The sequence below is a fragment of the Aquarana catesbeiana genome, linkage group LG13 (assembly GCF_042186555.1).
Source record: "Aquarana catesbeiana isolate 2022-GZ linkage group LG13, ASM4218655v1, whole genome shotgun sequence".
Taxonomy (NCBI): domain Eukaryota; kingdom Metazoa; phylum Chordata; class Amphibia; order Anura; family Ranidae; genus Aquarana; species Aquarana catesbeiana.
In genome coordinates, this window is record NC_133336.1 from 23,097,971 (window position 1) to 23,123,159 (window position 25,189).

Genomic DNA, 25,189 nt, shown 5'->3' on the forward strand with positions numbered 1-25,189 from the left:
TCCATGACCGCAGGGTATTGTTATCATTTATTATAATATTGCCAGGAAAAAGTTGTCTTTTGAAACATGAAACTGGAGTTCTTACACAAACAGTGTGATAGAAAACAAGACATTGTAATATATTTATGCAAGCTGGACCCAGTAATGAAGGGTTCACCCCGATATATCAGAGCTGTAGCTTTTATGAAAAGGTGCTATTAGACAAAGTTAGATATTGTTTTGGTCAATGGTCCGACATTCTGCACAGCAAATATACAGATAACTAAATGTTTGTCTAATGAAAGGTTTAAAATATGAGTTTATTTATGTACAAATCTAACAATGAAAAATGTGGACATTTATTCAAAAGAAAGGAAAAACCACATGTGTTAAATTGATGGTGTAGGAATCAGCTGCTGTGAGCCCAGTGCGGGACACACTCCCTGAAGACCCAGATATTACATTTTTTGTAGATTTGAGTATGCAGTTTATCACCCAGAAGGATACTCTGTATTCAAAGTCATTGGATCCTTTTTCCCCAGCTCAAGAAGCAGAGCTCCATGTTTTAGCAAAGCCTGTGAGCTATAAAAAGAGTGTATATTTATATAGATAGTCGAGATATAGAGAGCTTTTGGTTCCATTTGAAGGGCCAGAAGTTTGTTTTTACTTCGGCAGGTAAACCAATCAAGCATGCTAAGTTAATTTGATTGGCTGTTTTCAGCCTTCCAGGTTCTTGCTGAGGTAGCCATATTAACTTTCACACATGGAAGCAGACCAGGCGACTAAGGATGCTGCATTTACAGCCCCGGACACTTGATGGGTCTGTGCAACTCACAGATTCCAACCTAGTTCTGGCCCAGTATAGCTGGGATTAATAATTCAACTTTAAGGACCCCAGAACGAGAAGAACAAGTGGTCCACAGGGGGCAACTTCTTATGAAACAGGACTTTGGAAAAGATGATCATTTATGTCTGCCAGCCACTCTTTTCCCTTCAGCTTGACACATGGACCGTGTCATCAGTCACAAGCAGTTATGGCTGCCTTAGTAAATGAGCGTGGGATAGAGCCAGGGTTCTCCACAGTTGTTTTTATAACATACCACTTCTTGTTTTACCTGTTACCAAAGGTGTTACCAAAAGCTGAACATCCCTCCCAGAGATTACATAAAAGATATATCCAGATGCCCAAGTCAGGATCTTACGAGTATGCATTTTGTCTGTATGGACATGTTTTTTGGATGTCCAGTGGCAAATGCTACTGCAAAGGCCACAGTAAAAAGTGTTATCAGAAGTAGTTTGTAACTATAGAGTGCAGAAAGTCCAGAGAGTAACAGAGGAAATCATTTTTTATAGGAGAGTCCTTACTAGAAGTTTTGAGGTTTTATTTTTACACCCCCTACTGTCTACAATGTAGCGGACAAAGTAGAGTAAGAAACTAGAAAACTTTTGCCTGAATGTTTTCTTATATTTTATCAAGCCCCTAAGGGGGATGTTGGGGACTCTCCCTATGGGATTTGGTTTGGGAGTGTGTTACTCACTTGCTTATATTTTGTCTCAGCAGCTGAAGTCCTCCATTCGGATCTCACAGAGAAAGTTGCTGATCTTTTAAGGTTTTTGAAAAACTTATTTATGTGTTTTCTCCCCAATTCCAGATCCTAAAAGTTTGGAAGGATCTAAAACTAAAGCCAGGTGACTTGTGGATTGTTAAGAGACATTTATATATAAGGAAAAGTTTGGAGACTCAATACAGCATCTATTTCATGTACAGTTTTTGCAAAACGTGAAGAAAAAGTCACCTGGATCCACACCAGACACTGCAAAAATGACTTAATTAAAGAAATCTCTGTGTTTGATTTGTTTCCCTCTTGTGATCACAGTCTAGGGTACTTTTTTATTCAATTACTTTAATTGTAAGGGATATATATATATATTTGAAAAGTAGTTCAGCCAAGTTGAAGTCATATTTGTCTTTTGTGCGTCTTCCATTTCATGTAGAATTGTCTGTGTTTACATATGCTGATAAGTCAGCATGCCAACAATTCAGCTAGAAGGCCATTCTGGCCACAGGAGTGTACAGCCAGTACTCTGTAAATATGTCTTATCAATCATTTGTTTTTCACAATGAAAAGTCATTTTGTAATGAAAAAGTTGCTCAGCTATTATTTTCTCCACAATGGAGTTTTTTGCCTCTTTGGCCAGGACTACCTCCACCTAAGCGTGTGGAGGTTCCAGGTTAAAGGTGATAGCAGGTATGGTTAGTGATCAAAATATTGATCAAAAGAGGGGAGACTGTAATGGAAATTTGTAAGTTCTGTATATAATTGTATTGTATTTTGTATGTATTGCACTCTGCCCTCACTGTGCACACAGCACTAATAATGTTTTCAGTAAATGTTTACATTCTTTCGAGTCCTGATTAGAATAAGCCTGCCTATGTAACGCCCCTTGTTACCATAAACGTACAATTGTAATATTAATGTGATACCTACGTAATCATGTGCATAAAAACCTTCAATTGCGTCATAATAAAGCAGAACAGTTATTTGGAAAGATGCTGAGCGTATCTTTTGTGTCTGTTCCCTACTGCAGTAGTTATTATTAATTTGGAACCACTAATCAATATGAGGATAGGAGTTGCCTATCATCAAGTCACCACCAATCATGGGCAGCACCACCCAATGTGACTAACTTCACCTTATTCAATTAAGCTTTGCCAAGAAAACCTGGAAGCTGATTGGTTTCTATGCAGAGCTGCACCAGATGCTGCACCGAGCAGTTTTAGTAAATCAACCCCTCTATTTGCCTTTAGTATATCCACCCCATTGTCTACTCCCACTGACACTGGGGCATTTTCTACTCCCCACTTGCCAGACTTGCCACCCCCCCCCCCCCCCCCCCCCAAGTCCGAGGACAGTAAACTGGCCCTTTGTTTAGAAGGTTTAAAGACGCCTGCATTAAAGAAAGGATGATTTTCCAGAAATACCCAAATAATGGACAATATATTTTTGGCGTTGGGTGGTCTGGTACCCTTCACCCATGCCTAGGGAACCTCTGAACCAGCATGTCAGTATGACGGTCCTTGTATGCATTTCCATTTGTTAATGTGTAGAAGTTCCAGGGTGTGCAAACTTTCATTTCTCTTTTTTTTTTTTTTTTATTTGCAATATTTCAGACAAATGAACCTCCCGGCGAGGCATGTTAACGAGGCTCTCCTTTGTTCCCGGCACATAACGACATCAGCCAGGAATTTATACCTAACCGTAACTTCTGTGCCATTCTAACAACTTATGAATCACCTCCGCCAGACAAGTTGGGAAACTTTCTGCGGGAAACAAGCAAGTTAAACAAAAATCATTGTAATCGTTCGGAGAGAATAACATCATCATTTTCACCTTTAATAAGCCTTCAGCATACTTTATCACCACTCTGTCTAATTTTCCGCTCCTCCTATTAATTATTGGAGTTACTGACATTTACCAGGCAGAGCAGTCAATTTTTGGGACAGCAGACATAGCAAAGCCACTTGTTAGCAAAATAGTTTTTTGCCAGGAAAAATTACACTTAAACTCAATCGCTGAAATCTCAAAGAATCTTTAACACGTGAATGGCATAATCAAGGGGCATTTTCAATGCAATCTTCATTAACCACTTCAGCCCCGGAAGATTTTACCCCCTTCCTGACCAGAGCACTTTTTGCGATTCGGCACTGCGTCGCTTTAACTGAGAATTGCGCGGTCGTGCGGCGTTGCACCCAAACAAAATTGACGTCCTTTTTTTCTCACAAATAGAGCTTTCTTTTGGTGGTATTTGATTACCACCAAATACCGCTATAAACAAAAAAAAGAGTGACAATATTGAAAAAAAAGCAATATTTTTTACTTTTTGCTATAATAAATATCAAAGAAAACTATATAACAAAAATTTATTAAAAATTTTTTTTCCTCAGTTTAGGTATTCTTCTACATATTTTTGGTAAAAATAGCGTCTACAAAATAGGGGATAGTGTTATAGCATTTTTATTATTTTATTTTTTTTTACTAGTAATGGCGGTGATCTGCGATTTTTATCGGGACTGCGACATTATGGCGGACACATTGGACACATTTTTTGGATCATTGTCATTTATACAGCTATTGGTGCTATAAAAATGCATTGATTACTGTGTAAATGACACTGGCAGGGAAGGGGTTAACCACTAGGGGGCGATGAAGGGGTTAAGTGTGTCCTAGGCAGTGATTCTAACTGTGGGGGGGGAGGGGCTACAACTCACATGACAGCGATCACTGCTCCCGATGACAGGAAGAAGTAGATCTCTATCATGACACAAGGCAGAATGGGGAAATGCCTTGGCAACTCCCCGTTCTACCCCTTCACACCGTAATCACGGGCCGCCGGAGAACATCAAGTTACCAGGACCCGCGGGCACGCTCCCGGGGCGGGTGCGCGCGCGCCCAAAAGGCGGCAAATTTGCCTGCTTGTGCCATTCTGCCGACGTACATCTGTGTGCGGCGGTCGGCAAGCGGTTAAATAATCCCTGCTGACCCCGCCATGAAGGTTTTTGCCCTGGAACTTCCTGTTATAGGGTGACAACAACGCTCTGTCCCTGTCTTCAAATGGTGACCCTGCGTTGTCACTCTGTCGTGTGAGTTTCCAATGTAGACTACGAGAAGCCATTTCAGAACACATTACACAGACATGGTCCAATGTTGTCACCATCAGGAAACCCACCCTGAGAAATGCCATGGAGCCATCAATGGAGTGTATGTAGACAGGCTGCAGGAGATCAGCAGGAACCAAGAGAGGAAACATGGCGCTTCCAACTTTTTACAGGCTTTTTCCAAAATGCGTTCATTGACATTTTGGGGTTGGTTTACTAAAAGGCTGCTCACACTGTATGGAAAGTTGCACTCTGCAAAGTGAAATTCTACCACATTCACTAAGCTCTGTCTAGAGGAAGGTCCCTTGCAAGGGAACCAGGCTATTTTGCCTTTAGTAAATCAAACCCATTGGGGTTGATTAAATAAAGGCAAATAGACTGTGCACTTTTGCAAATGCAGTTGCTCCGGAGCTTAGTACATGAGGGAAAGCTCTGCTGACTTCCATCATCCAATGATATGCAAGCAAAAAATGCTATTTTTTTTTTTATTTTCCTTGCATGTGATTGGGTATCATAGGAATGCGCACAGGGTGTGCTAGGTGTGCCCAGGCACACCCTAATCACCCGGTGCAGCACAGATCCCCCCTATTGCCCTGGATCGCCTTTCCCCTTCCCCCCCACAGTACCGCAGGATTCCCCCCCTCTCTCCTCCCACTGGCTGTTACTGAGGGGATGTTTCAGGATGAGTGGGAGAAGGGGCTGGTAAATATGTACTTTACCGGCCCCTTCCCTTTCTGAATGAACATCGTGAGTGATCGGTAATGTGTTTTTGAGCTTTGGGGTGCACCCCCTAGTGCAACAGGCTGCGCACACCTATGTTGGGTATTCTTTGTAAAGTGAAACTTTACCTCATTTACTAAGCTCTGGTGCAACTGCACTTTCAAAAGCACAGATTCTATTTGCATTTAATTCATCAATCCCAGACTGTGCACTCTGCAAGTGCAGTTGCTTCAGAGCTTAATAGATGAGGCAAAGCTTCACTTTTTCAAAGATACCCAATCACATGCAAGGAAAAATTTAAAAAAACTGCATTTTTTGTTTGCACATGATTGGATGATGGAAGTCAGCAGAGCTTCTGCTCATTTACTAAGCTCTGGAGCAACTGCAAAGTGCACAGTCTATTTTCCTTTAGTAAATCAACCCCAAAGCACCTGTGGTCAGCAGGAGGAGGAAAAGTGCCCCATCATTGGTGTCAGTGGAAGGAATAGTGCCCCATTATTGGGGTCAGTGGAAGGAATAGTGCCCCATCATTGATTTCAGTGGGGTGAATAGTGCACTATTATGAGAGTCAGTTGGAAGAATAGTGCCCCATCATTGGTGTCAGTGGGAGGAATAGTACCCCATTGGTAAAAAAATAAATTACAGGAAAAGAGAGAAAGTGATGAGAAATAATAATAATAATAATAATAATAAAAGAAACAAACCTTAACATGCACCAATAATCATTTATACATCAAGAAAGTAAACAAAACCAAATAAATAACAAGACTAAAAAATGACAATGGACAACGCAAAAAACGGCATGATCAAACATAAGGGGATATATATATATATATCAATTTACTATATATTCATTTTCTATATGTGAATGTAATGTTTATTTCTTTATAGAGTTTCCCTGTGAGGTGCGGCTCCTGTAGAAGAAGAGTTCTGAGTGGAGCACATGGATGTTTTATTCGGGGATCGGCGGAGCGGCGGTCTCTTTGTAATAGGGAACTGGCCTTGTGGAAACACTTTGCTGGGATCACTCACCTGAGACTTTTTGATAAATCCAGATTTTGCGGCTCAGCGATTCAGACGGAGTCACCGGGGCAGCCAATCCGCTCCCTCCCCGCGCCGCGTCTGACATTGAGAATGACCCAAAGTTTGTTCAGAGAAGAGAGAAGATAACATTTCCCGGGGGGGGGGGGTCACTCTCTGTTTTTAGCATCAACTTGGTTTTTAACCGCCTCAGCCCCGGAAGAATTTACCCCCCCCCTCTTCCTGACCAGAGCACTTTTTGCGATTCGGCACTGCATCGCTTTAACATTTTTTTTTTCCTCAGTTTAGGCCGATATGTATTTTTCTACATATTTTTGGTAAAAAAAAATCACAATAAGCGTATATTGATTGGTTTGCGCAAAAGTTATAGCGTCTACAAAATAGGGGATAGATTTATGGCATTTTTATTGTTATTTTTTTTTTTATTAATAATGGCAGCGATCTGCAATTTTTATCGGGACTGTGTCATTATGGCGGACACATCGGACAATTTTGACACATTTTTGGGACCGTTGTCATTTATACAGCGATCAGTGCTATAAAAATGCACTGATTACTGTGTAAATGACACTGGCAGGGAAGGGGTTAACCACTAGGGGGCGATCAAGGGGTTAGGTATGTCCTAGGGAGTGATTCTAACTGTGGGGGGGGATGGGCTTCCACTGACGTGACAGCGATCACTGCTCCCGATGACAAGGAGCAGTGATCTCTGTCATGTCACTAGGCAGAACGGGGAAATGCCTTGTTTACATAGGCATCTCCCCGTTCTGTGGCTCCGTGACACAATCGCGGGACACCGCGCGCACGGTCACGCTGTAAGCGGCGGGCACACACATGCCCGCTAGCCCCGCCACTTAAAGGGGACGTACAGGTACGCCCATTTGCCCACCGCTGCCATTGTGCCGACATATATCGGCGTGCGACGGTCGGCAAATGGTTAAAGATCTCTGGAAACTTTGAGCGACTCGGCAATGTCTCACAAAGCTGAAGATATGAAAGATGCACATTCTGCAGCTCTGTATTCATCAATACGTCATTAAAAGTATTATGTTAAATACAAGCAGGATAAGTACCCGAATCTGACCTGGAATTAACCTCTTACAGTCCCTGTACAGCAGAGCTTAGAGGGGGAGAGGGAGAAGCAGCATAAGTAACCGGTCAGTCTTACTGTAGTAATCACATGTCTAATAAGAGGCATGCTGACCAAAGGAGAGATCAGGGCGACAGAAGGATGAGCTCATCAGTCTGCTGCTTCTCCTTTGAATCTGACCTAGAAAAATAAGTCTCTCAAATGGACCATAATGGTCAAATGGCAAACTCCACTATTCAACTGTGGAGAAGGTTGTCCAATCCCTTCACCAAGTGAACACGCCACCACCACAATAGGCTGGACTCTTACCAAAGAGCCCTGGACCCTTTATTACGAAGGGTCAAACAGGCTTGTATGGCCCTCGGGCCGCAGTTTGGAGACCCCCCGCTCTAAGGCTAGACTGTAACTCAATAGCTTTTCATAAAAGTTTGGCCAAACCGCAACTGATTAAACTTTTCCAGAAGTTTGCTGGCCTGTACGTGGTGCTTAGCGGTATGAAGACGCTGTAGAAATAAGTGGGAACACACATACCATGAGATCAGAGGAGGGACGAGGCGATTTCAGACACCCGAGCCTCAGATCTAAATCACAACACAAGCATTTGCTGGATTGGTAACATAATGTCTCCGTACATGCCATTGTGCTCAGGCAGCGTGCTGGGCCAATTATCACCTCGGCGGTGTCGCAGGACCTGCCAGGAATCCGAAACCTCCTGCTAATATTTCATCTTATCTAACAATAAACAAATAAAAAATGGAATGGCAGTCAGGACGGCGGCAGTGCCACGCTCACAGCTGTGGAATGAAAGAGACTTGACACTGACGGCAACGTGTGCTTAAAATAGATGATGAGAGATGAGCGAATCAAACCACCAAGATTGAGACCCTGATCAAAAATCGCAAGCATGGACTGATCAGCTGCCCATCCACCTAAAGGTGATAAAGTCCATTATTTGTGTGTTTCCACTCAGTTTTTCTAAATTTTCTTTTTTTTTTCCTTTTTTAATTTTCCATCTCCAATACAATACAATAAAATAGAAATTAAATGGACAGGTCTTTGGCAACAGTAGATAGATAGATAGATAGATAGATAGATAGATAGATAGATAGATAGATAGATAGATAGATAGATAGATAGATAGATAGATAGATAGATAGATAGATAGATAGATAGATAGATAGATAGATAGATAGATAGATAGATAGATAGATAGATAGACTACATTGCCAAAAGTATTGGAACGCCTGCCTTTACACACATATGAACTTTATTGGCATCCCAGACTTAGTCCGTAGGGCTCAATATTGAGTTGGCCCACCCTTTGCAGCTATAACAGCTTCAACTCTTCTGGGAAGGCTGTCCACAAGGTTTAGGAGTGTGTCTATGGGAATGTTTGACCATTCTTCCAGAAGTGCATTTGTGAGGTCTGGCATTGATTATAACAAGAAGGCCTGGCTCCTGTTTCCGCTTTTATTCACCCCAAAGGTGTTCTATCAGGTTGAGGTCAGGACAGTCAAGTTCCTCCACCCAAAACGCTCATCCATGTCTTTATGGACCTTGCTTTGTGCTCTGGTGAGCAGTCATGTTGGAACAGGAAGGGGCCATCCCCAAACTGTTCCCACAAAGTTGGGAGCATGAAGTTGTCCAAAATGTCTTGGTATGCTGACGCCTTAAGAGTTCCCTTCACTGGAACTAAGGGGCCAAGCCCAACCCCTGAAAAGCAACCCCACACCATAATTCCCCCCTCCACCAAATGATTTGGACCAGTGCACAAAGCAAGGTCCATAAAGACATGGATGAGCGAGTTTTGGGAGGAGGAACTTGATTGGCCTTCACAAAGTCATGATCTTAACCTGATAGAACACCTTTGTAATGAATTCGTGCGGAGACTGCGAGCCAGGCCTTCTCATTCACATCAGTGCCTGACCTCACAAATGCACTTCTGGAAGATTGGTCAAACATTCCCATAGACACACTCCTAAACCTTGTGGACAGCCTTCCCAGAAGAGTTGAAGCTGTTATAGATGCAAAGGGTGGGCCAACCCAATATTGAACCCTACGGACGAAGACTGATGTGACCCAATACTTTTGACAATATAGTGTCGATAGATAGATAGATAGATAGATAGATAGATAGATAGATAGATAGATAGATAGATAGATAGATAGATAGATAGATAGATAGATAGATAGATAGAGCCGTTTGGGTTCCCCCAGATTTCTATGAGCATGGGACCCAGTCTGTCCTGGATCAGTTTCATGAGCTGCCATGGTGTGGGCAACTCATGGCAGCTGGCCTGCTCTCATCATGGCAGCGCATGCCACTGATCCAGTGCAGGTGACTTGTAGGGCCACTCCCAGCATTCAGAAGAGGAAGGAAGGTAGGGCTCTGTTGTGAAGAAGGGACTGTATGAGTCAGGGGGTTTTGTAATGGGGGAACCTATGACTTGGGTACTGTGGGAGTGGAGGACTTTGTAACTGGTGGGCTTTGTGATGGGGGATTGTGTGATTGTGAGCTCTGTGATGGAGGGGCCCTGAGAAGGAGTGACTATGTGATTGGGGGCTCTGTGATGGGGGTCTCTGTTGGGAGCACTGCATTACTGGGGGGGGGGGGCTATGTAATGGGGAACTGTGTGATTGCTTTGGGGAGGCCTTGTGATTGGGGGACTTTGTGACGATAGGGGGACTCTGATGTAAGGGAGAAACTCTGATGTGAAGAGAGGACTCTAATGTGATGAGAGACTCTCATGTATAGGGGAGTCTCTGATTTATAGGAACAAGATATACCTGTGCTCAATCTCATCTGAATTTGTGTGATTTATAGGAGGACCTTGATGTGATGGGGCTTTCATGTATGTGGGGGCCTCTAATTGATAGGGGAAATCTGATGTGATGGGGGACCTCTGCTGTGGTGAGTGGACCTCTGATTTGATGAGAGGACCTCTGATGTTATAGGATAATCTCTGATTTGATGAAGGACCTCTGATGTGATGAGATGACCTCTGATGTGATGGGAGGACCTCTAATTTGATGAGAGGACTTCTGATGTGATGAGATGACCTCTGATGTTATGGGAGGACCTCTGATGTGATGGGGGAACCTCTAATGTAATGGGGGGCTCTGATGTGATAAGGAGGACCGCTGACTTGATAAGAAGACATCTGATGTGATGGAGAGAACCTCTGATGTGATGGGGGGCTCCAATGTGATAGGGAGAACTTCTGATGTAATGGGAAGGACTTCTGATGTGATGGGAGTACCTCTGATGTGATGGGAGGACCTCTGATGGGATGGGAGGACCTCTGATGTGATGAGAGGTCATCTGATGTAAGGTGAAGACCTCTGATGTGATGGGGGACCTCTGATGTTATGGGAGAACCTCTGATGTGGTGGGAGGACCTCTGATGTGATGGGGAGAATCTCTGATGTGATGGGGGGCTCTGAAGTGATAGGAGGGCCTCTGATGTGATGAGAGGACCTCTGATTTGATGGGAGGACTCCTGCTGTGATGGGGGACCTCTGATGTGATGGAGGAACCTCTGATATTAAGGGGGGGCTCTGATCTGATGGCGGACCTCTGTGATGGGAGGACCTCTAATGTGATGGGAGGACCTCTGATGCGATGAGAGTATCATTGATATTATGAAAGAACCTTGGGTGTGAAGAGAGGACCTCAGATGTGAAGGGAGAACCTCTGATGTGATTGGGGGGCCTCTAATATAATGGGGGGCTCTGATGTGATAGGGAGGACCACTGATGTGATGTGAATACATCTGATGTGATGGGGAGAACCTCTAATATAATGGGAGGACCTCTGACGTGATAGGGAGAACTTCTGATGCGATGGGAGGACCTCTGATGTGATGAGAGGTCGTCTGATGTGATGGGAAGACCTCTGATGTGATGGGGGGACCTCTGATGTTATGGGAAAACCTCTGATGTGGTGGGAGGACCTCTGATGTGATGGGGAGAACCTTTGATGTGATGGGGGGCTCTGAAGTGATAGGAGGACCTCTGATGTGATGAGAGGTCGTCTGATGTGATGGGAAGACCTCTGATGTGATGGGGGGACCTCTGATGTTATGGGAAAACCTCTGATGTGGTGGGAGGACCTCTGATGTGATGGGGAGAACCTTTGATGTGATGGGGGGCTCTGAAGTGATAGGAGGACCTCTGATGTGATGAGAGGTCGTCTGATGTGATAGGAAGACCTCTGATGTGATGGGGGGACCTCTGATGTTATGGGAAAACCTCTGATGTGGTGGGAGGACCTCTGATGTGATGGGGAGAACCTTTGATGTGATGGGGGGCTCTGAAGTGATAGGAGGACCTCTGATGTGATGAGAGGTCGTCTGATGTGATGGGAAGACCTCTGATGTGATGGGGGACCTCTGATGTTATGGGAGAACCTCTGATGTGGTGGGAGGACCTCTGATGTGATGGGGAGAACCTTTAATGTGATGGGGGGCTCTGAAGTGATAGGAGGACCTCTGATTTGATGGGGGACCTCTGCTGGGATGGGGGGGGGATCTCTGATGTGAAGGTGGGGGGGGGGGCTCTGATGTGATGGGGGAACCTTTGATGTGATGGGGAGAACCTTAGATGTGATGGGGGCTCTGAAATGATAGGAGGACCTCTGATGTGATGAGAGGACCTCTGATTTGATGGGGGGGGGATCTCTGATGTGAAGGTGGGGGGGGGGGGCTCTAATGGGATGGGGAACCTTTGATGTGAAGGGGGGCCTCTGCTGTGATGTTATCAAGGTGGTTGTGTGCATTGTCCTGGTCTCAATTTTCCCATGATAACTAAATAACATTTACATTTTTTACATTTCGGACTGGGGGGACCTCAAGATGTTATCATTTGTAAAGCCCATACTCTAGTTTCTAGTTTCTGAGTATTATTTAAAAAAAAAAAAAAGAAAATAAATCTTTCAGATCTGAAAATCAACCTTCAGATTGCACTCATCTAGCCTGCCAAACCCCCGCATCACACTGTATTTTCTGCAGAGTGGCAACAAGAATCATTTGCATTTAAATCAAGCTCATAAATTTTTGGTTAGGCACCTGAGCTCACATATGAGCCAACATCTGACCTTGGAGAGTCTCTTACCACGGTGTACATGGCGTCATTCCTCAGAACATCCGGGAACCCAAACTGATCTTCCTCTCAGGGGGCTTCATAAAGTAGAACTACCACTAGATATATCTTTTCAGGTAAAGTGCAGCATGCCAAGTAATGTGTCAATGTAACCCTTCCTGGTATTTATTCCCTCTCATAGAGGTCACAGAACTCACCACAACAATGTCCTTATCTACTTTTCTCTCCAGAAGGATGGCGCCATCTTTGTTCAGACATCATTCAGGATCACCATCTACTTCCTGGACAGAGATGCCAGCTCAGAGGTGACAAAATCATGTAAATCCTAGTGCCTGTGCAGTTCCTATCTGTGTTCATAAATGTCTGACACAGACCAGCCCCTGTAACCGTCTTTGGCTACAAAGTTACAATGGTACAGTCTGATCACGGGGGGGGGGAGGGGAGACTGATAAATTTCTTCCTCCTGCCTGCAGCAAACTGATGACATCCCCTCAACCTAGGCAAAGTCTCTGACTGGAGCTCAAGGACATTTGTTCACTATGGGAACTTGAATATGTGATGTCCTTTAGCTTTCCTAACACACTCAGAAATGCGTTGCCCTTTAGTTTTCTAACACACTCAGAAATGCGTTGCCCTTTAGCTCTCTAACACACTCAGAAACGCGTTGCCCTTTAGCTTTCCTAACACACTCAGAAATGCGTTGCCCTTTAGCTCTCTAACACACTCAGAAACGCGTTGCCCTTTAGCTTTCCAAACACACTCAGAAACGCGTTGCCCTTTAGCTCTCTAACACACTCAGAAACGCGTTGCCCTTTAGCTCTCTAACACACTCAGAAACGCGTTGCCCTTTAGCTTTCCAAACACACTCAGAAACGCGTTGCCCTTTAGCTCTCTAACACACTCAGAAACGCGTTGCCCTTTAGCTTTCCAAACACACTCAGAAATGCGTTGCCCTTTAGCTCTCTAACACACTCAGAAACGCGTTGCCCTTTAGCTTTCCTAACACACTCAGAAACGCGTTGCCCTTTAGCTCTCTAACACACTCAGAAACGCGTTGCCCTTTAGCTTTCCAAACACACTCAGAAACGCGTTGCCCTTTAGCTCTCTAACACACCCAGAAACACGTTGCCCTTTAGTTTTCTAACACACTTAGAAACGCGTTGCCCTTTAGCTTTCTTAACACACTCAGAAAAGCGTTGCCCTTTAGCTTTTCTAACACAATTGCCGGGAGGGCATACATGAACATCCTCTTGTGCTGCCCACGCGCCCCCGGTAATCAACGGCTTCTGTAAAAGGGACATCAGTCCCACACAGTAACCACCAGTGCTACTAACCAGTGCCCACCAGTGCCACCTACTAGTGCCCATCAGTACTGCTAACCATTGCCCACCAGTGCCACCTATCAGTGCTGCCAATCAATGCCCATCAGTTCCTCATCATCAGTGCCACCTATCAGTGCTACCTACCAGTGCCTATGAGTACTCATCAGTGCCACCTCTCAGTGCCCTTCAGTGCCACCTATCAGTGCCCATCAGTGCTGCCTCATCAGTACCCACCAGTGTCGCCTCATTAGTGCCCATCAGTGCCACCTATCAGTGCCCATCAGTGCAGCCTCCTCAGCGCACATCAGTGAAGGAGAAAAATTACCTGTTTGCTAAATTTTATAACAAACTATGAAAACAGTTTTTTTATTCCAAAATTTTCGCTCTTTTTTTGTTTGTTTAGCAAAACATAAAAAAACCCTGCGGTGATTAAATACCACCAAAAGAAAGCTATCTGTGTGAAAAAAATGATACAAATGTCATATGGGTACAGTGTTACATGACCGCGCAATTATCATTCAAAGTGCGACCGTGCTCAAAGCTGAAAATTGGCCTGGGCAGGAAGGGGGTGAAAGCGCCTGGTAAGCAACTGGTTGAAAAGGGTTAGGGACTTCTGTTCAGCATTTCTTACACCAGCCCATTAAAATGAATAGGCTGCCCTACATGCAACACGCGGGGACGCGGGAAATCGCGTGCATGTGAACAAAGCCTTCTTCTTAATGTAGACTTGTAACGTTACTAACAGGTCCACTTTAAAGGATCCAAAATAAGAACAGATATTTAGAAATAACAAGCGAGGTGCTACTGTGCCGATTAACAACATATCGAGCGATACAAAAAAAAGGGACAGCTGTCAGAAAGGCATGCTGGGATCCGGACCGCGAGCCAAGATGGCTGACGCGATGACAACATGTTGAAGTGTTGCTCAGATTGCGTTCTTTTCGACAATGTCCAAAACACATTCTTATTCCTTGATCAAAGCTGTGAGCTCCGCCATCTGTGCGAGCCGCCAGATAACGCACATAGACAGCGGCTACTGCCAGCTTGTTCTTCCCGCAGCCAAACCAAAGCCACATGTAGGACAACGGCGAGCCAATAAGGCAGCGGAGCGCGTTAGAGAAACAGAAAATCATGTATCTACAACGTCGCAAATCAGGATTTCAGGATCTCGTCCAGATCAGAGGCACGCTCAGCCGTTTGTTGTGTTCCAGAATGGAAAATAATCGCACATGGCTGCCTTTCTTCAAGAAAGAAAAACACTGATAATAGCAGAAGACATTTCTGTGTGCGGACCGTACTTCCATGTCTTCTATCATTTCTGAAAGCTTAAAGAGGAACTGCAGTCTGCTCACATAATTTGTAATAAAAAACATCTTTGCCATTCTGAAGCTTCCCTCCAACCACTTTGCATATTATTTTATATATACTGTGATTCTGTACTTGCCAAATATGCTGCAGAAATCTCCCTCCGCTGAGTCTGGCTGCAGCCATTTTAACTGTGGGCAGCTGAAGCTGATGCCTGTTCACTTCCTGGATTTACACTTCCAGCTCTGCAGCTCTCATTGGCCCTCTTATGACTCACCCCCCTCCCTTCCTGGCAAACTCTCACGCGGTGAGTGGGAGAGAGAGCTGTGCATGATGTCATAAGTAGGGTTGCACCTATACTAGTATCGGTATCGGTGCCGGTACCGAGTATTTGCACAAGTATTCAAATGCTTCAAATACTTTCAGGCTCGGTTCTTTGAGCTGTCAGTGGATCTCCCCCATTGACAGCTAAAGTGTTAAAGAAGTCCGGTAATTGGAGCTGTGATAAAAAAAAAAAGCAGCTGAGCAATGTTTATTAACAACATTGCTCAGCTGCTGAAACACTAAAGTAAAAAGAAACATTGTTTCTTTTTGTAATTGTAATTTTTATTAGTTCAGAAAGCAATAAAAGTACAACAGGTACATCACATAGTGTCCATCATGTAACCATAAAGAAGTACAAAAGAAATCAGAACTTAGGAACAATTATCCATAGCACAGGATCAAAACTTTTTTAGCATACTACTTATAGAGGACATTAAAGGGGGTTCTGGCCGTTTTTTTTTTTTTTTTTAAGTCAGCAGCTACACTGTAGCTGCTGACTTTTAATAAGGGCACATACCTGTCCAGCGAGCCTGCGATGTCGGCCCCCCCGAGGCCGATCCGTCCCTCGGATCGGCTGCTGGCGCCGCCATCCTAACTAAGGGAAACAGGCAGTGGAGCCTTGCGGCTTCACTGCCAGTTCCCTACTGCTCATGCGCGAGTTGCGCGGCGCTCTGTGAACGGCCCCGTTGTTTGCTGGGACACACACATGTCCCAGAAGGCAACGGGGCCGCTCGCCGAAGAGGAGGAGGCGCCGCGGAATAGGAAGAGGCAGATTAGGAAGACTGCCTAGCAACAAGGCTTAGTTAAGTTAAAATTTTTTTTTTTTTTGCAAATTGAAAAAATTTTTTTTTAAAGAATTTTAATGCACTTTTTTATTTTGGGGTGGCCCTCCACTTTAACAATCAACAAAGGGCAAGAGCACCAATTATAGGGTGTAAATATGTAAATGTCATCTCACAATGAAGGGACTACAGGAGAGCAATATAAAGGAAAAAAAAAAAAAAATGCCAAGAAAATCATATTCAATCTACAAAATATATTCAGTTCATATGGTCCCCATATTTCGATTGGTCCCAGGGCTCCCAAATTTTTTAAACTGAGAAACCGTGTCATGTACTGTGGCTGTGAGAAATTCCATCCTTCTGACCTGGGGGGGGTGGACAGCCAAAATAGTGGTATAGTAGCCCTCTTGGCAGCTAGAAGTATATAGGAGGTTGAAACATTGTTTCTTTTTGTATCTTTCTCTTTCTTCATCTGCATATCAAAGGGATGAACAAATGTTCCTCTTATTAACCCCTTAATTTACTCTAATCAGCCTTAATTAACTCCCTATTCTCCTACATTTAATTATTATTTTCCTTCTTTTTTTTTTTTGTTCACATCTATTTTATAAACGATAAACAATTAAAACTTTTTTTTTATTTGCTTTGTTCGTGAATATTTTTGCACATATATTTAAACATATATGTATACATCTATGTATACCGAGGCAGAACGGGGATCTGCCTATGTAAACAAGGCGGATCCCCGTTCTGACAGGGGGGACATGATGGAGACCTGCTGTTCCCAGTCATCGGGAACAGCGATCTCTGTGGTGTTTCAGCCCATCCCCCCTACAGTTAGAACACACTTAACCCCTTGATCGCCCCCTAGTGTTAACCCCTTCCCTGCCAGTGTCATTTATATAGCACTGATCAATGTAATAATGTCACCGGTCCCCAAAAAGTGTCACTTGGGGTCAGATATGTCTGCCGCAATGTCGCAGTCCCGCTAAAAAAACGCAGATCGCCGTCATTACCAGTAAAAACAATAAAAAAAAAAAACGTCCCTAAATTTATCCCATAGTTTGTAGACGTAACCAACCAATATAAGCCTATTGCGATTTTTTTTTTTTACCAAAAATATGTAGAAGAATATATATCGGCCTAAACTGATGAATAAATGTGTTTTTATGTATATATTTTTTATATGTATTATAGCAGAAAGTTAAAAAAAATGTATTTTTCTTCAAAATTTTCGCTCTTTTTTTGTTTATAGCGCAAAAAATAAAAACTGCAGAGGTGATCAAATACCACCAAAAGAAAGCTCTATTTGTGGGGGGAAAAAAAGGACGTCAATTTTATTTGGGTACAACGTCGCACGACCGCGCAATTGTCAGTTAAAGCGACGCAGTGCCGAATCGCAAAAAATGACCTGGACAGGACACCTGAGCAGCTTTCCCTGAGCCCGCCACGCTTAAGGACAGGGACAGGAGGATGGCCACATCCAGGGTAAGGACTGACCAGACAGCGGGTGGGGGGGGGGGGTTTCTGGGGGTGTCAGTGCCGCGCCGCGTGGGGGGTGCTTTTGTTGGGGGTGTTAGCGCCGGGGAGAGGGGGTAGGGGCAGTTGTGCTAGTGCCGCTCCATCCAGTGACCCGGGAGGGGGGGTTGTTTGCCCCCCCCCCAAAAGAACCCCACCAGCCGCCACTAGTGGGAAGTGGTTAACGTATCAAGGATTACAGAGCTGCAATCATTTGAGCCTTTGATATCTACCTGGCGTTCAGCTTTAAGCCGGAATTATTCCCGGCTCTCGGCACTCAGTATTATATTTTTGTTGAATAGGCCCCGCAGCGTCTAGATGTACAGTCAGGTCTCATCCGCGTCTCATAAAGGGAGGCGATACGTAACGCGATGGGCCCGGGGGTTGCTCAAAAGACGGTTAAAAAGCCCACAAAGGTTTATAGTTAAAGATTAAATCAAACGGCCCCCCGAAGACGTATCACAATTAAAAGCCCGACTGATTCTGCAGCAAACCCGCGAGCCGCCGGTATTGCCGCCATTAGCATATAAATGGTGATCGCCATCGTCTTATCGATGTAATTATGAAATATTGTGCCATCCCGCTGTGAAATATGGCGGCGCCTGGGGCCCCATAACAACTACCCGATCGGTAACATTGTATTTCCTCCTCATCTGGCAGACTCCTAATGCCACAGGTAATTGTTTCCAAAGTGTTATTTGCATCCATAATGAACTTTAAACGGGTTCTAAATGTTCCGCCAATGTAAAGGGTCTTTTTTTTTTTTCTCTTTTTAACGGCGATTATTCAATCACTTTTCAAAATCAATCTTTATTCGTAACGAGAGACGTGAAAATGTATGGAAAAAAAAAAAATCTGCCGTCTCCCAGGGTTATGAATGCACGGTGAACCTGTCAACGCGTGCGAAAAAACGCGCGCAACACTCGGGCTCGTCCTAATGAATTTGAGTCATCGGATGACTTTGAAAACTCGGATAAGGGGCCGACGCGGGTACAAATCATTAATTCTGAATAATTCCTCTTTCGGGGCTGTTTTGCATATTATTTTTGAAGTCGGGGAATAACATTTCTATGCAGCGGGTCAGATTCGTCACCGACTTCACAAACAATTATTTTCTGTTGGCGTGCTCTGAGCCGCCGCTAAATAAATTATGCAATTTAATTGTAATGAAGCTCAGGGAGGGGAAGGTCTAATGCTTTTCGCTGTCATTTTAACGGTTCACCAAAGTATTACGTTTGTCACCGCCGTTGCCCAGAATTCCTTGCTGCGGTGGCTGCTCTATTAAAGTTGAATATTTTAGCGGTTGATGTGGCTTTTTCTAATAAATGGTCCTAAATGACTGAAAAAGGTCCCATGATTATTTTTTGCAAATTAACGTACAAGCTTCTCACATAGACACTAATATGGAACTGATTTAAAAATAACTTCGCCCAGTGAAAATGAACGCATTCACCCTATACGAATGGGGCAAAAAAACAAATGTAGGTAGAATATATCCTATGCAGTTCCAGTGTAAATGATTTTAAATGGAAAATACATAATTTGGCCACTAGATGGAGCAAAGTATCATAGTAATTCCCTATAATACTTGACTCCATCTAGTGGCCAAATATGGTATTTGCCAACACATTCACCCTATGCGAATGGGGCAAAAAACTAATTTAGGTAGAATATATCCTTATGCTGTTCCAGTGTAAATTATTTTAAATGGAAAACGCATCATTTGGCCACTAGATGGAGCAAAGTATCATAGTAATTTCCTATAATACTTGACTCCATCTAGTGGCCAAATATGGTATTTGCCAACAGATTTACCCTATGCGAATGGGGCAAAAAACAAATGAAGGTAGAATATATCCTATGCCAAGGTTTCTCAACTCCAGTCCTCAAGGCGCCCCAACAGGTCATGGTTTCAGGCTTTCCATTATTTTGCACAGGTGATTTGATCAGTTTCACTGCCTCAGTAATTACTACAGCTGCTTCATCTGAGGGAAATCCTGAAAACATGACCTGTTGGGGCGCCTTGAGGACTGAAGTTGAGAAACACTGTCCTATGCTGTTCCAGTGTAAATGATTTTAAATGGAAAATGCATCATTTGGCCACTAGGTGGAGCAAAGTATCATGGTAATTTCCTATAATACTTGACTCCATCTAGTGGCCAAATACAGTATTTGCCAACACATTCACACTATGCGAATGGGGCAAAAAACAAATGTAGGTAGAATATATCCTATACCAGTGTTTCTCAACTCCAGTCCTCAAGGCACCCCAACAGGTCATGTTTTCAGGCTTACCACTATTTTGCACAGGTGATTTGATGAGTTTTACTGCCTTAGTAATTACCACAGCTGTTACATCTGAGGAAAATCCTGAAAACATGACCTTTTGGGGCGCCTTGAGGACTGGAGCTGAGAAACACTGTCCTATGCTGTTCCAGTGTAAATGATTTTAAAAGGAAAATGCATCATTTGGCCACTAGATGGCGCAAAGTATCATACCGTAGTAATTCCCTATAATACTTGACTCCATCTAGTGGCCAAATATGGTATTTGCTAACACATTCACCCTATGCGAATGGGGCAAAAAACAAATGAAGGTAGAATATATCCTATGCCAGTGTTTCTCAACTCCAGCCCTCAAGGCGCCCCAACAGGTCATGTTTTCAGGCTTTCCATTATTTTGCACATTTGGTGATTTGATCAGTTTCACTGCCTTAGTAATTATCACAGCTGTTTCATCTGAGGGAAATCCTGAACACATGACCTGTTGGGGTGCCTTGAGAACTGAAACACTGTCCTATGCTGTTCCAGTGTAAATGATTTTAAATGGAAAATGCATCATTTGGCCACTAGATGGCGCTAAGTATCATAGGACTCTCCTATAATACTTGACTCCATCTAGTGACCAAATATGGTATTTACCAATTTTTTATTATTATTCAAACAGCACAGGATATAGCCTATTTGCATGTGTTTTTTTTTACCCTATTCGCACATAACGAATGTTTGTACACTTTCACTGGGCGAATGTAAAATCTTTTAAAATCAACCACTAGGAGCTGAGACAACACACGCATGCTATAGGATGCATTGTGGTATTGCAGGCAATAATGTGCAAATGACTACAATGCATGCTAACAAATGTTACGCGCATTAGTGAATCACAGTACCATTCACTTTGAATAGAACCCCAATGCACAAAGACAATGCATCTTCAATGCACATGCATTGCAGGGCACCACAATGCACAGTAACACGCATGCACAAAAATGCCACGTACCCATTTTTGGTCCATAAGGGTCCATTCACATGGTGTGCTTTCTTGCGTGCCCAGTGAATGCCCTTTTTTTTCCCCGACATGGGGATGCACAGGTGTTGCGTGCATCCCCAAGCCGCCATCCCATTCGTTTCTATTGGGACACGCGGTTGCACGGACACAGCCTTTGTTTCCTAATGTGACATGCGGGTGAGTGTGAGTGCAGGTCCCTAAATGAATCCTGTATGCATTCAGGGACCTGCACCCGCACTCACCCGCATGTCAGACAGCATGGATATGCAATAAGCAGACCTCCAGCTGTTGCAGAGCTACAAGTCCCATGAGGCATAGCAAGACTCTGACAGCCACAAGCATGACACCCAGAGGCAGAGGCATGATGGGACTTGTAGTTTTGCAACAGCTGGAGGTCCGCTAATTGCATATCCCTGTCATACAGTATTAGGACACAGCAGCTGTGTCCATGCAGCTTTGTGTCAGAATAGAAATGAATGGGATGATGGCACAGGGATGCATGCAACACCTGTGCATCCTCATACCTGGAAAACATGGACCCGGCACTGTGCCCGCAGTAAAGATCCCCGTGTGAGTGAGCCCTTACTGTGTGTTGGCAGCCCATTCAAAATGAATAGGCTACCTTAATGCAATGGACACAAATAGCACTTTTAGTACCTCTACAGTATAACAAACAACCTTGAAAGGGGTCAGGACAGGGTAAACATGTATCTATTAGCATTGCAACTACAGACAAGGAATAAGAAATCTGCATCACGTGAGCCGTAAGTGATGATTTCTGCACTGCACCTATGTCATCACCAGAGATCACAAACTGCTAGAAGCAGAGACCCGCTGCTTCCATTTATCTAAGCCAAGCCTATCCCCTTCTACATGTGGTCGGCCCTTGTGGGAGTTAAGCTACAGCGTAGAGAGAACATTCAGTGGGGTTGATTTACTAAAACTGAAGCGCTCGGAAATCCGGAGCAGCTGTTCATGGTAGTCGATCAACTTCTAACTTCAGATTGTTCAATTAAGCTTTGACAAAGGGGGCGTGTCCGGATGTAGTGGGGAGCAGACGCGATTCAGAGGAGCTCCGCCGTACCCTTCTTAATCCGCAGGAATCCTGCTTCAAAAATCCGGGATTCCCCTAAAAAACAGGTCCTCATTGTTCCTGGCCACCGCCGGCAGCAGACCCGAGGGGTATTGGGGAAGCCGGCCGATTGATGGAGCTGCTATAGGCCCTCGGCCGGCTCCACATACTGGAGGCAATCCGCCATCTTGCGGCCTACGCGGCCCTCGAGATCCCCGGCCTCGGGTGACGGGATCGGCCAGGGGAGGGCCGCAGCACACCATCCACTGCAGCTAACCGTCTGGGAGAAGGGGGGCGACCCGGAGGAGACGAGCGGTGACATCCGCGACCCCCCGGCGGCCCCGACTGGCTCCATAATCCTTAAGGCCTACGAGACCTCCGCGATCCCCGGCCTCGAGTACCGCGATCGGCGGGAGAAGAGCCACTACACACCCCACAGCGGTGCCGGTCAGCGGTGAGTGGCGGAGGGGACCGGGGGAGACCAGTGGGGACCTGAAAGAAGTGGATGGAGACACTGGGCTGGCTGCATATACCGGCCGCCATCTTGAAGCCCACAATTACAACAGCAGCAATCCCTGCACTTAGGTGCTGCAGTCTGCAGAGGGAGAGCAGTAACTTGGCCTGGGGCTGGTACAGTGGGGACCTGTGAGGACCTGACACTCCATATAGAGACGCTGGGCTGGCTGCACATACAGACCGCCGACCGTCACCTTGAGGCCTTTAATAATAAAAAGCACTAATCCCTGCACTCAGGTCCTGAACCCTTGCAGAGCGCTGCCCAACATCACAGTTTATCCCACCCAGCAGTGGAAGGCACCTGGGCATGAGAAGAGGCAGGTCTGGCTCCGCGAAGTCAGGAGGGCATACCCCTAAAGCTTCCTCACAGCGGAAGTCACAGGCCCCAGCAAACTTAACCGGCTACACGAACATGGCGTCTCAGACCGTCCCTGCAGATCCGGGATCGGAAGAAGACCGCTTTCAAGCTCTAATGCTGGCTATAGCGGGTTGCCAGAACACCTTAACAGCCAAAATTGACACCCTGCAAATGGAATTTGGGCTTCTGCGCAGAGATATGGACAAGATGCGGGATCGCATGACTGAAGCCGAGAGACGTATCGGTGACTCGGAGGATGCCATTCACGACAACCGGGCCTCTATCCATACTCTACAAGCTAAGGTAAAGATCCTCGAATCGCGGGCTGAGGACAGTGAGAACCGAAGCCGCAGAAACAATTTGAGGCTGGTGGGCCTCCCGGAGGGAGCTGAAGGTCGGGACCCTACGGCTTTTACAGAGACTCTCCTCCGCGCCCTACTGCCACAGGCCCCATTCTCCCCGCACTTCGTGGTAGAGCGAGCACACAGAATGCCTCCTGTGCGGGGCCCACCTGGGGCCCCACCGCGTACCTTCATCTTTCGGCTGCTAAATTTCCGAGACAGAGACCTGGCTCTCCGGGAGGCCCGAAAGATTCCGGAGCTTCGCTTCGAAAACACCAAGATTATGATGTTCCCAGACTACTCTGTCGACACCCAGCGGCTCCGCAGAACATTCGACCACGTCAAGGCACAGCTACGCCTGAAAGGTCTAAAGTACAGCATGTTGTTCCCGGCTCGACTTAGAGTGATTGATGGAGAATCATCCCGATACTTCACCTCACCAGAGGAGGCTTCCCGCTGGCTGGATACCCTACCCCAAGATCGAAGAGGTCAGGAGTAGCCTGCACAGTAATGATTGTGTAAATCTCTAATGTTGAGACCCTTTGCCTTAGAAGGAACTGTACTGGTAAAGTATGCCAGTCACCCTCACTACTTATCGAGATGACGGTTTTTGTTCTTACTACTCCTCGCACGGCTCCATTGCCGCCCCTCCCCCCCCCCCTACCATTGATACGAGTCCACTAAATGGTGCCTGTTGAAGAGGGAGGGGTTGGAGTGGTGGATGGCCTCCTTTCTGCTTTTCCTGTTAAATACATCGTGGTGGGGTTTTTTTTTTTTTTTTTTTTTTTTTTGTTTTTTTTTTTTCTCTTCATGGCGACTTTATCCTCAACCACCTTTATATAAGTGGACACCATGACAACACAGATATACCATATGTGGCTGACTGAAGGGAATGGAGTCTGATGGAGGAGAGCAATATTTCCCAAGGCCTCTGTTGAAGGTTTATGGGGACCTTAAGTTACAGGTTTGACCAAAGTGTGTGCCCCTGGCAGCAGCTAGGTGTTTTTCTTTTTGCTTTTTTCTCATTAAGTTTTCTGTGTTAGCTTATAAGCTATATGGATTCCTATTACGATTCTTTTATCCTCGGGATACGGACGAGAGTCTCTGGACTGCACCGAACTCTGACCGCCCCTGTGTTGATTGGTGCCGTTCTTGGGGTTCTCTCTCTGTTTTGTAGGAGACTGTCCTAGAACCTAATGGGTTTGGTTTGGGGTTTAGGCACGCCGAGTTCCACAACGGATGTGCGGGGTGGGAAGGGCTTGGGTTTTTGTTTTTTCTTGTTCTATAGTGTTAATTTGTACTATATGAGACAGATGAGTGACAATGTATGTTATGTGGGGGTGCTATGGATTTGGGCCTTGCCGCCGCTCTGCCCGGATCCGTGGCGGACCCATGGGTGTGGGGTGATGGGGACGGTGCCGACCTCCCAGGGTCCAGCTGACGGTAATTTAATCCTTGTATATCTATATTCTCCCATGCTATGGCCCCCCTGAGAGTCCTTTCTTGGAATGTCCGGGGACTAGCTGATAAAATAAAACGCTCCCTAGTATTTGATTACATTAAAAAATACAATCCCCACATCTGCATATTGCAGGAAACGCATCTAGTGGGGAGTAAGATAATGAGCCTCAGACGCCCCTGGGTGGGGCGACATTTCCATGCCACCCACTCGGGCTACTCACGGGGAGTCAGTATTTTGATCCATAAGTCCCTTCAATTTGAGTTGTTGGATGTTAAGCTGGACCCTGGGGGTAGGTACATACTGATTCATGCAA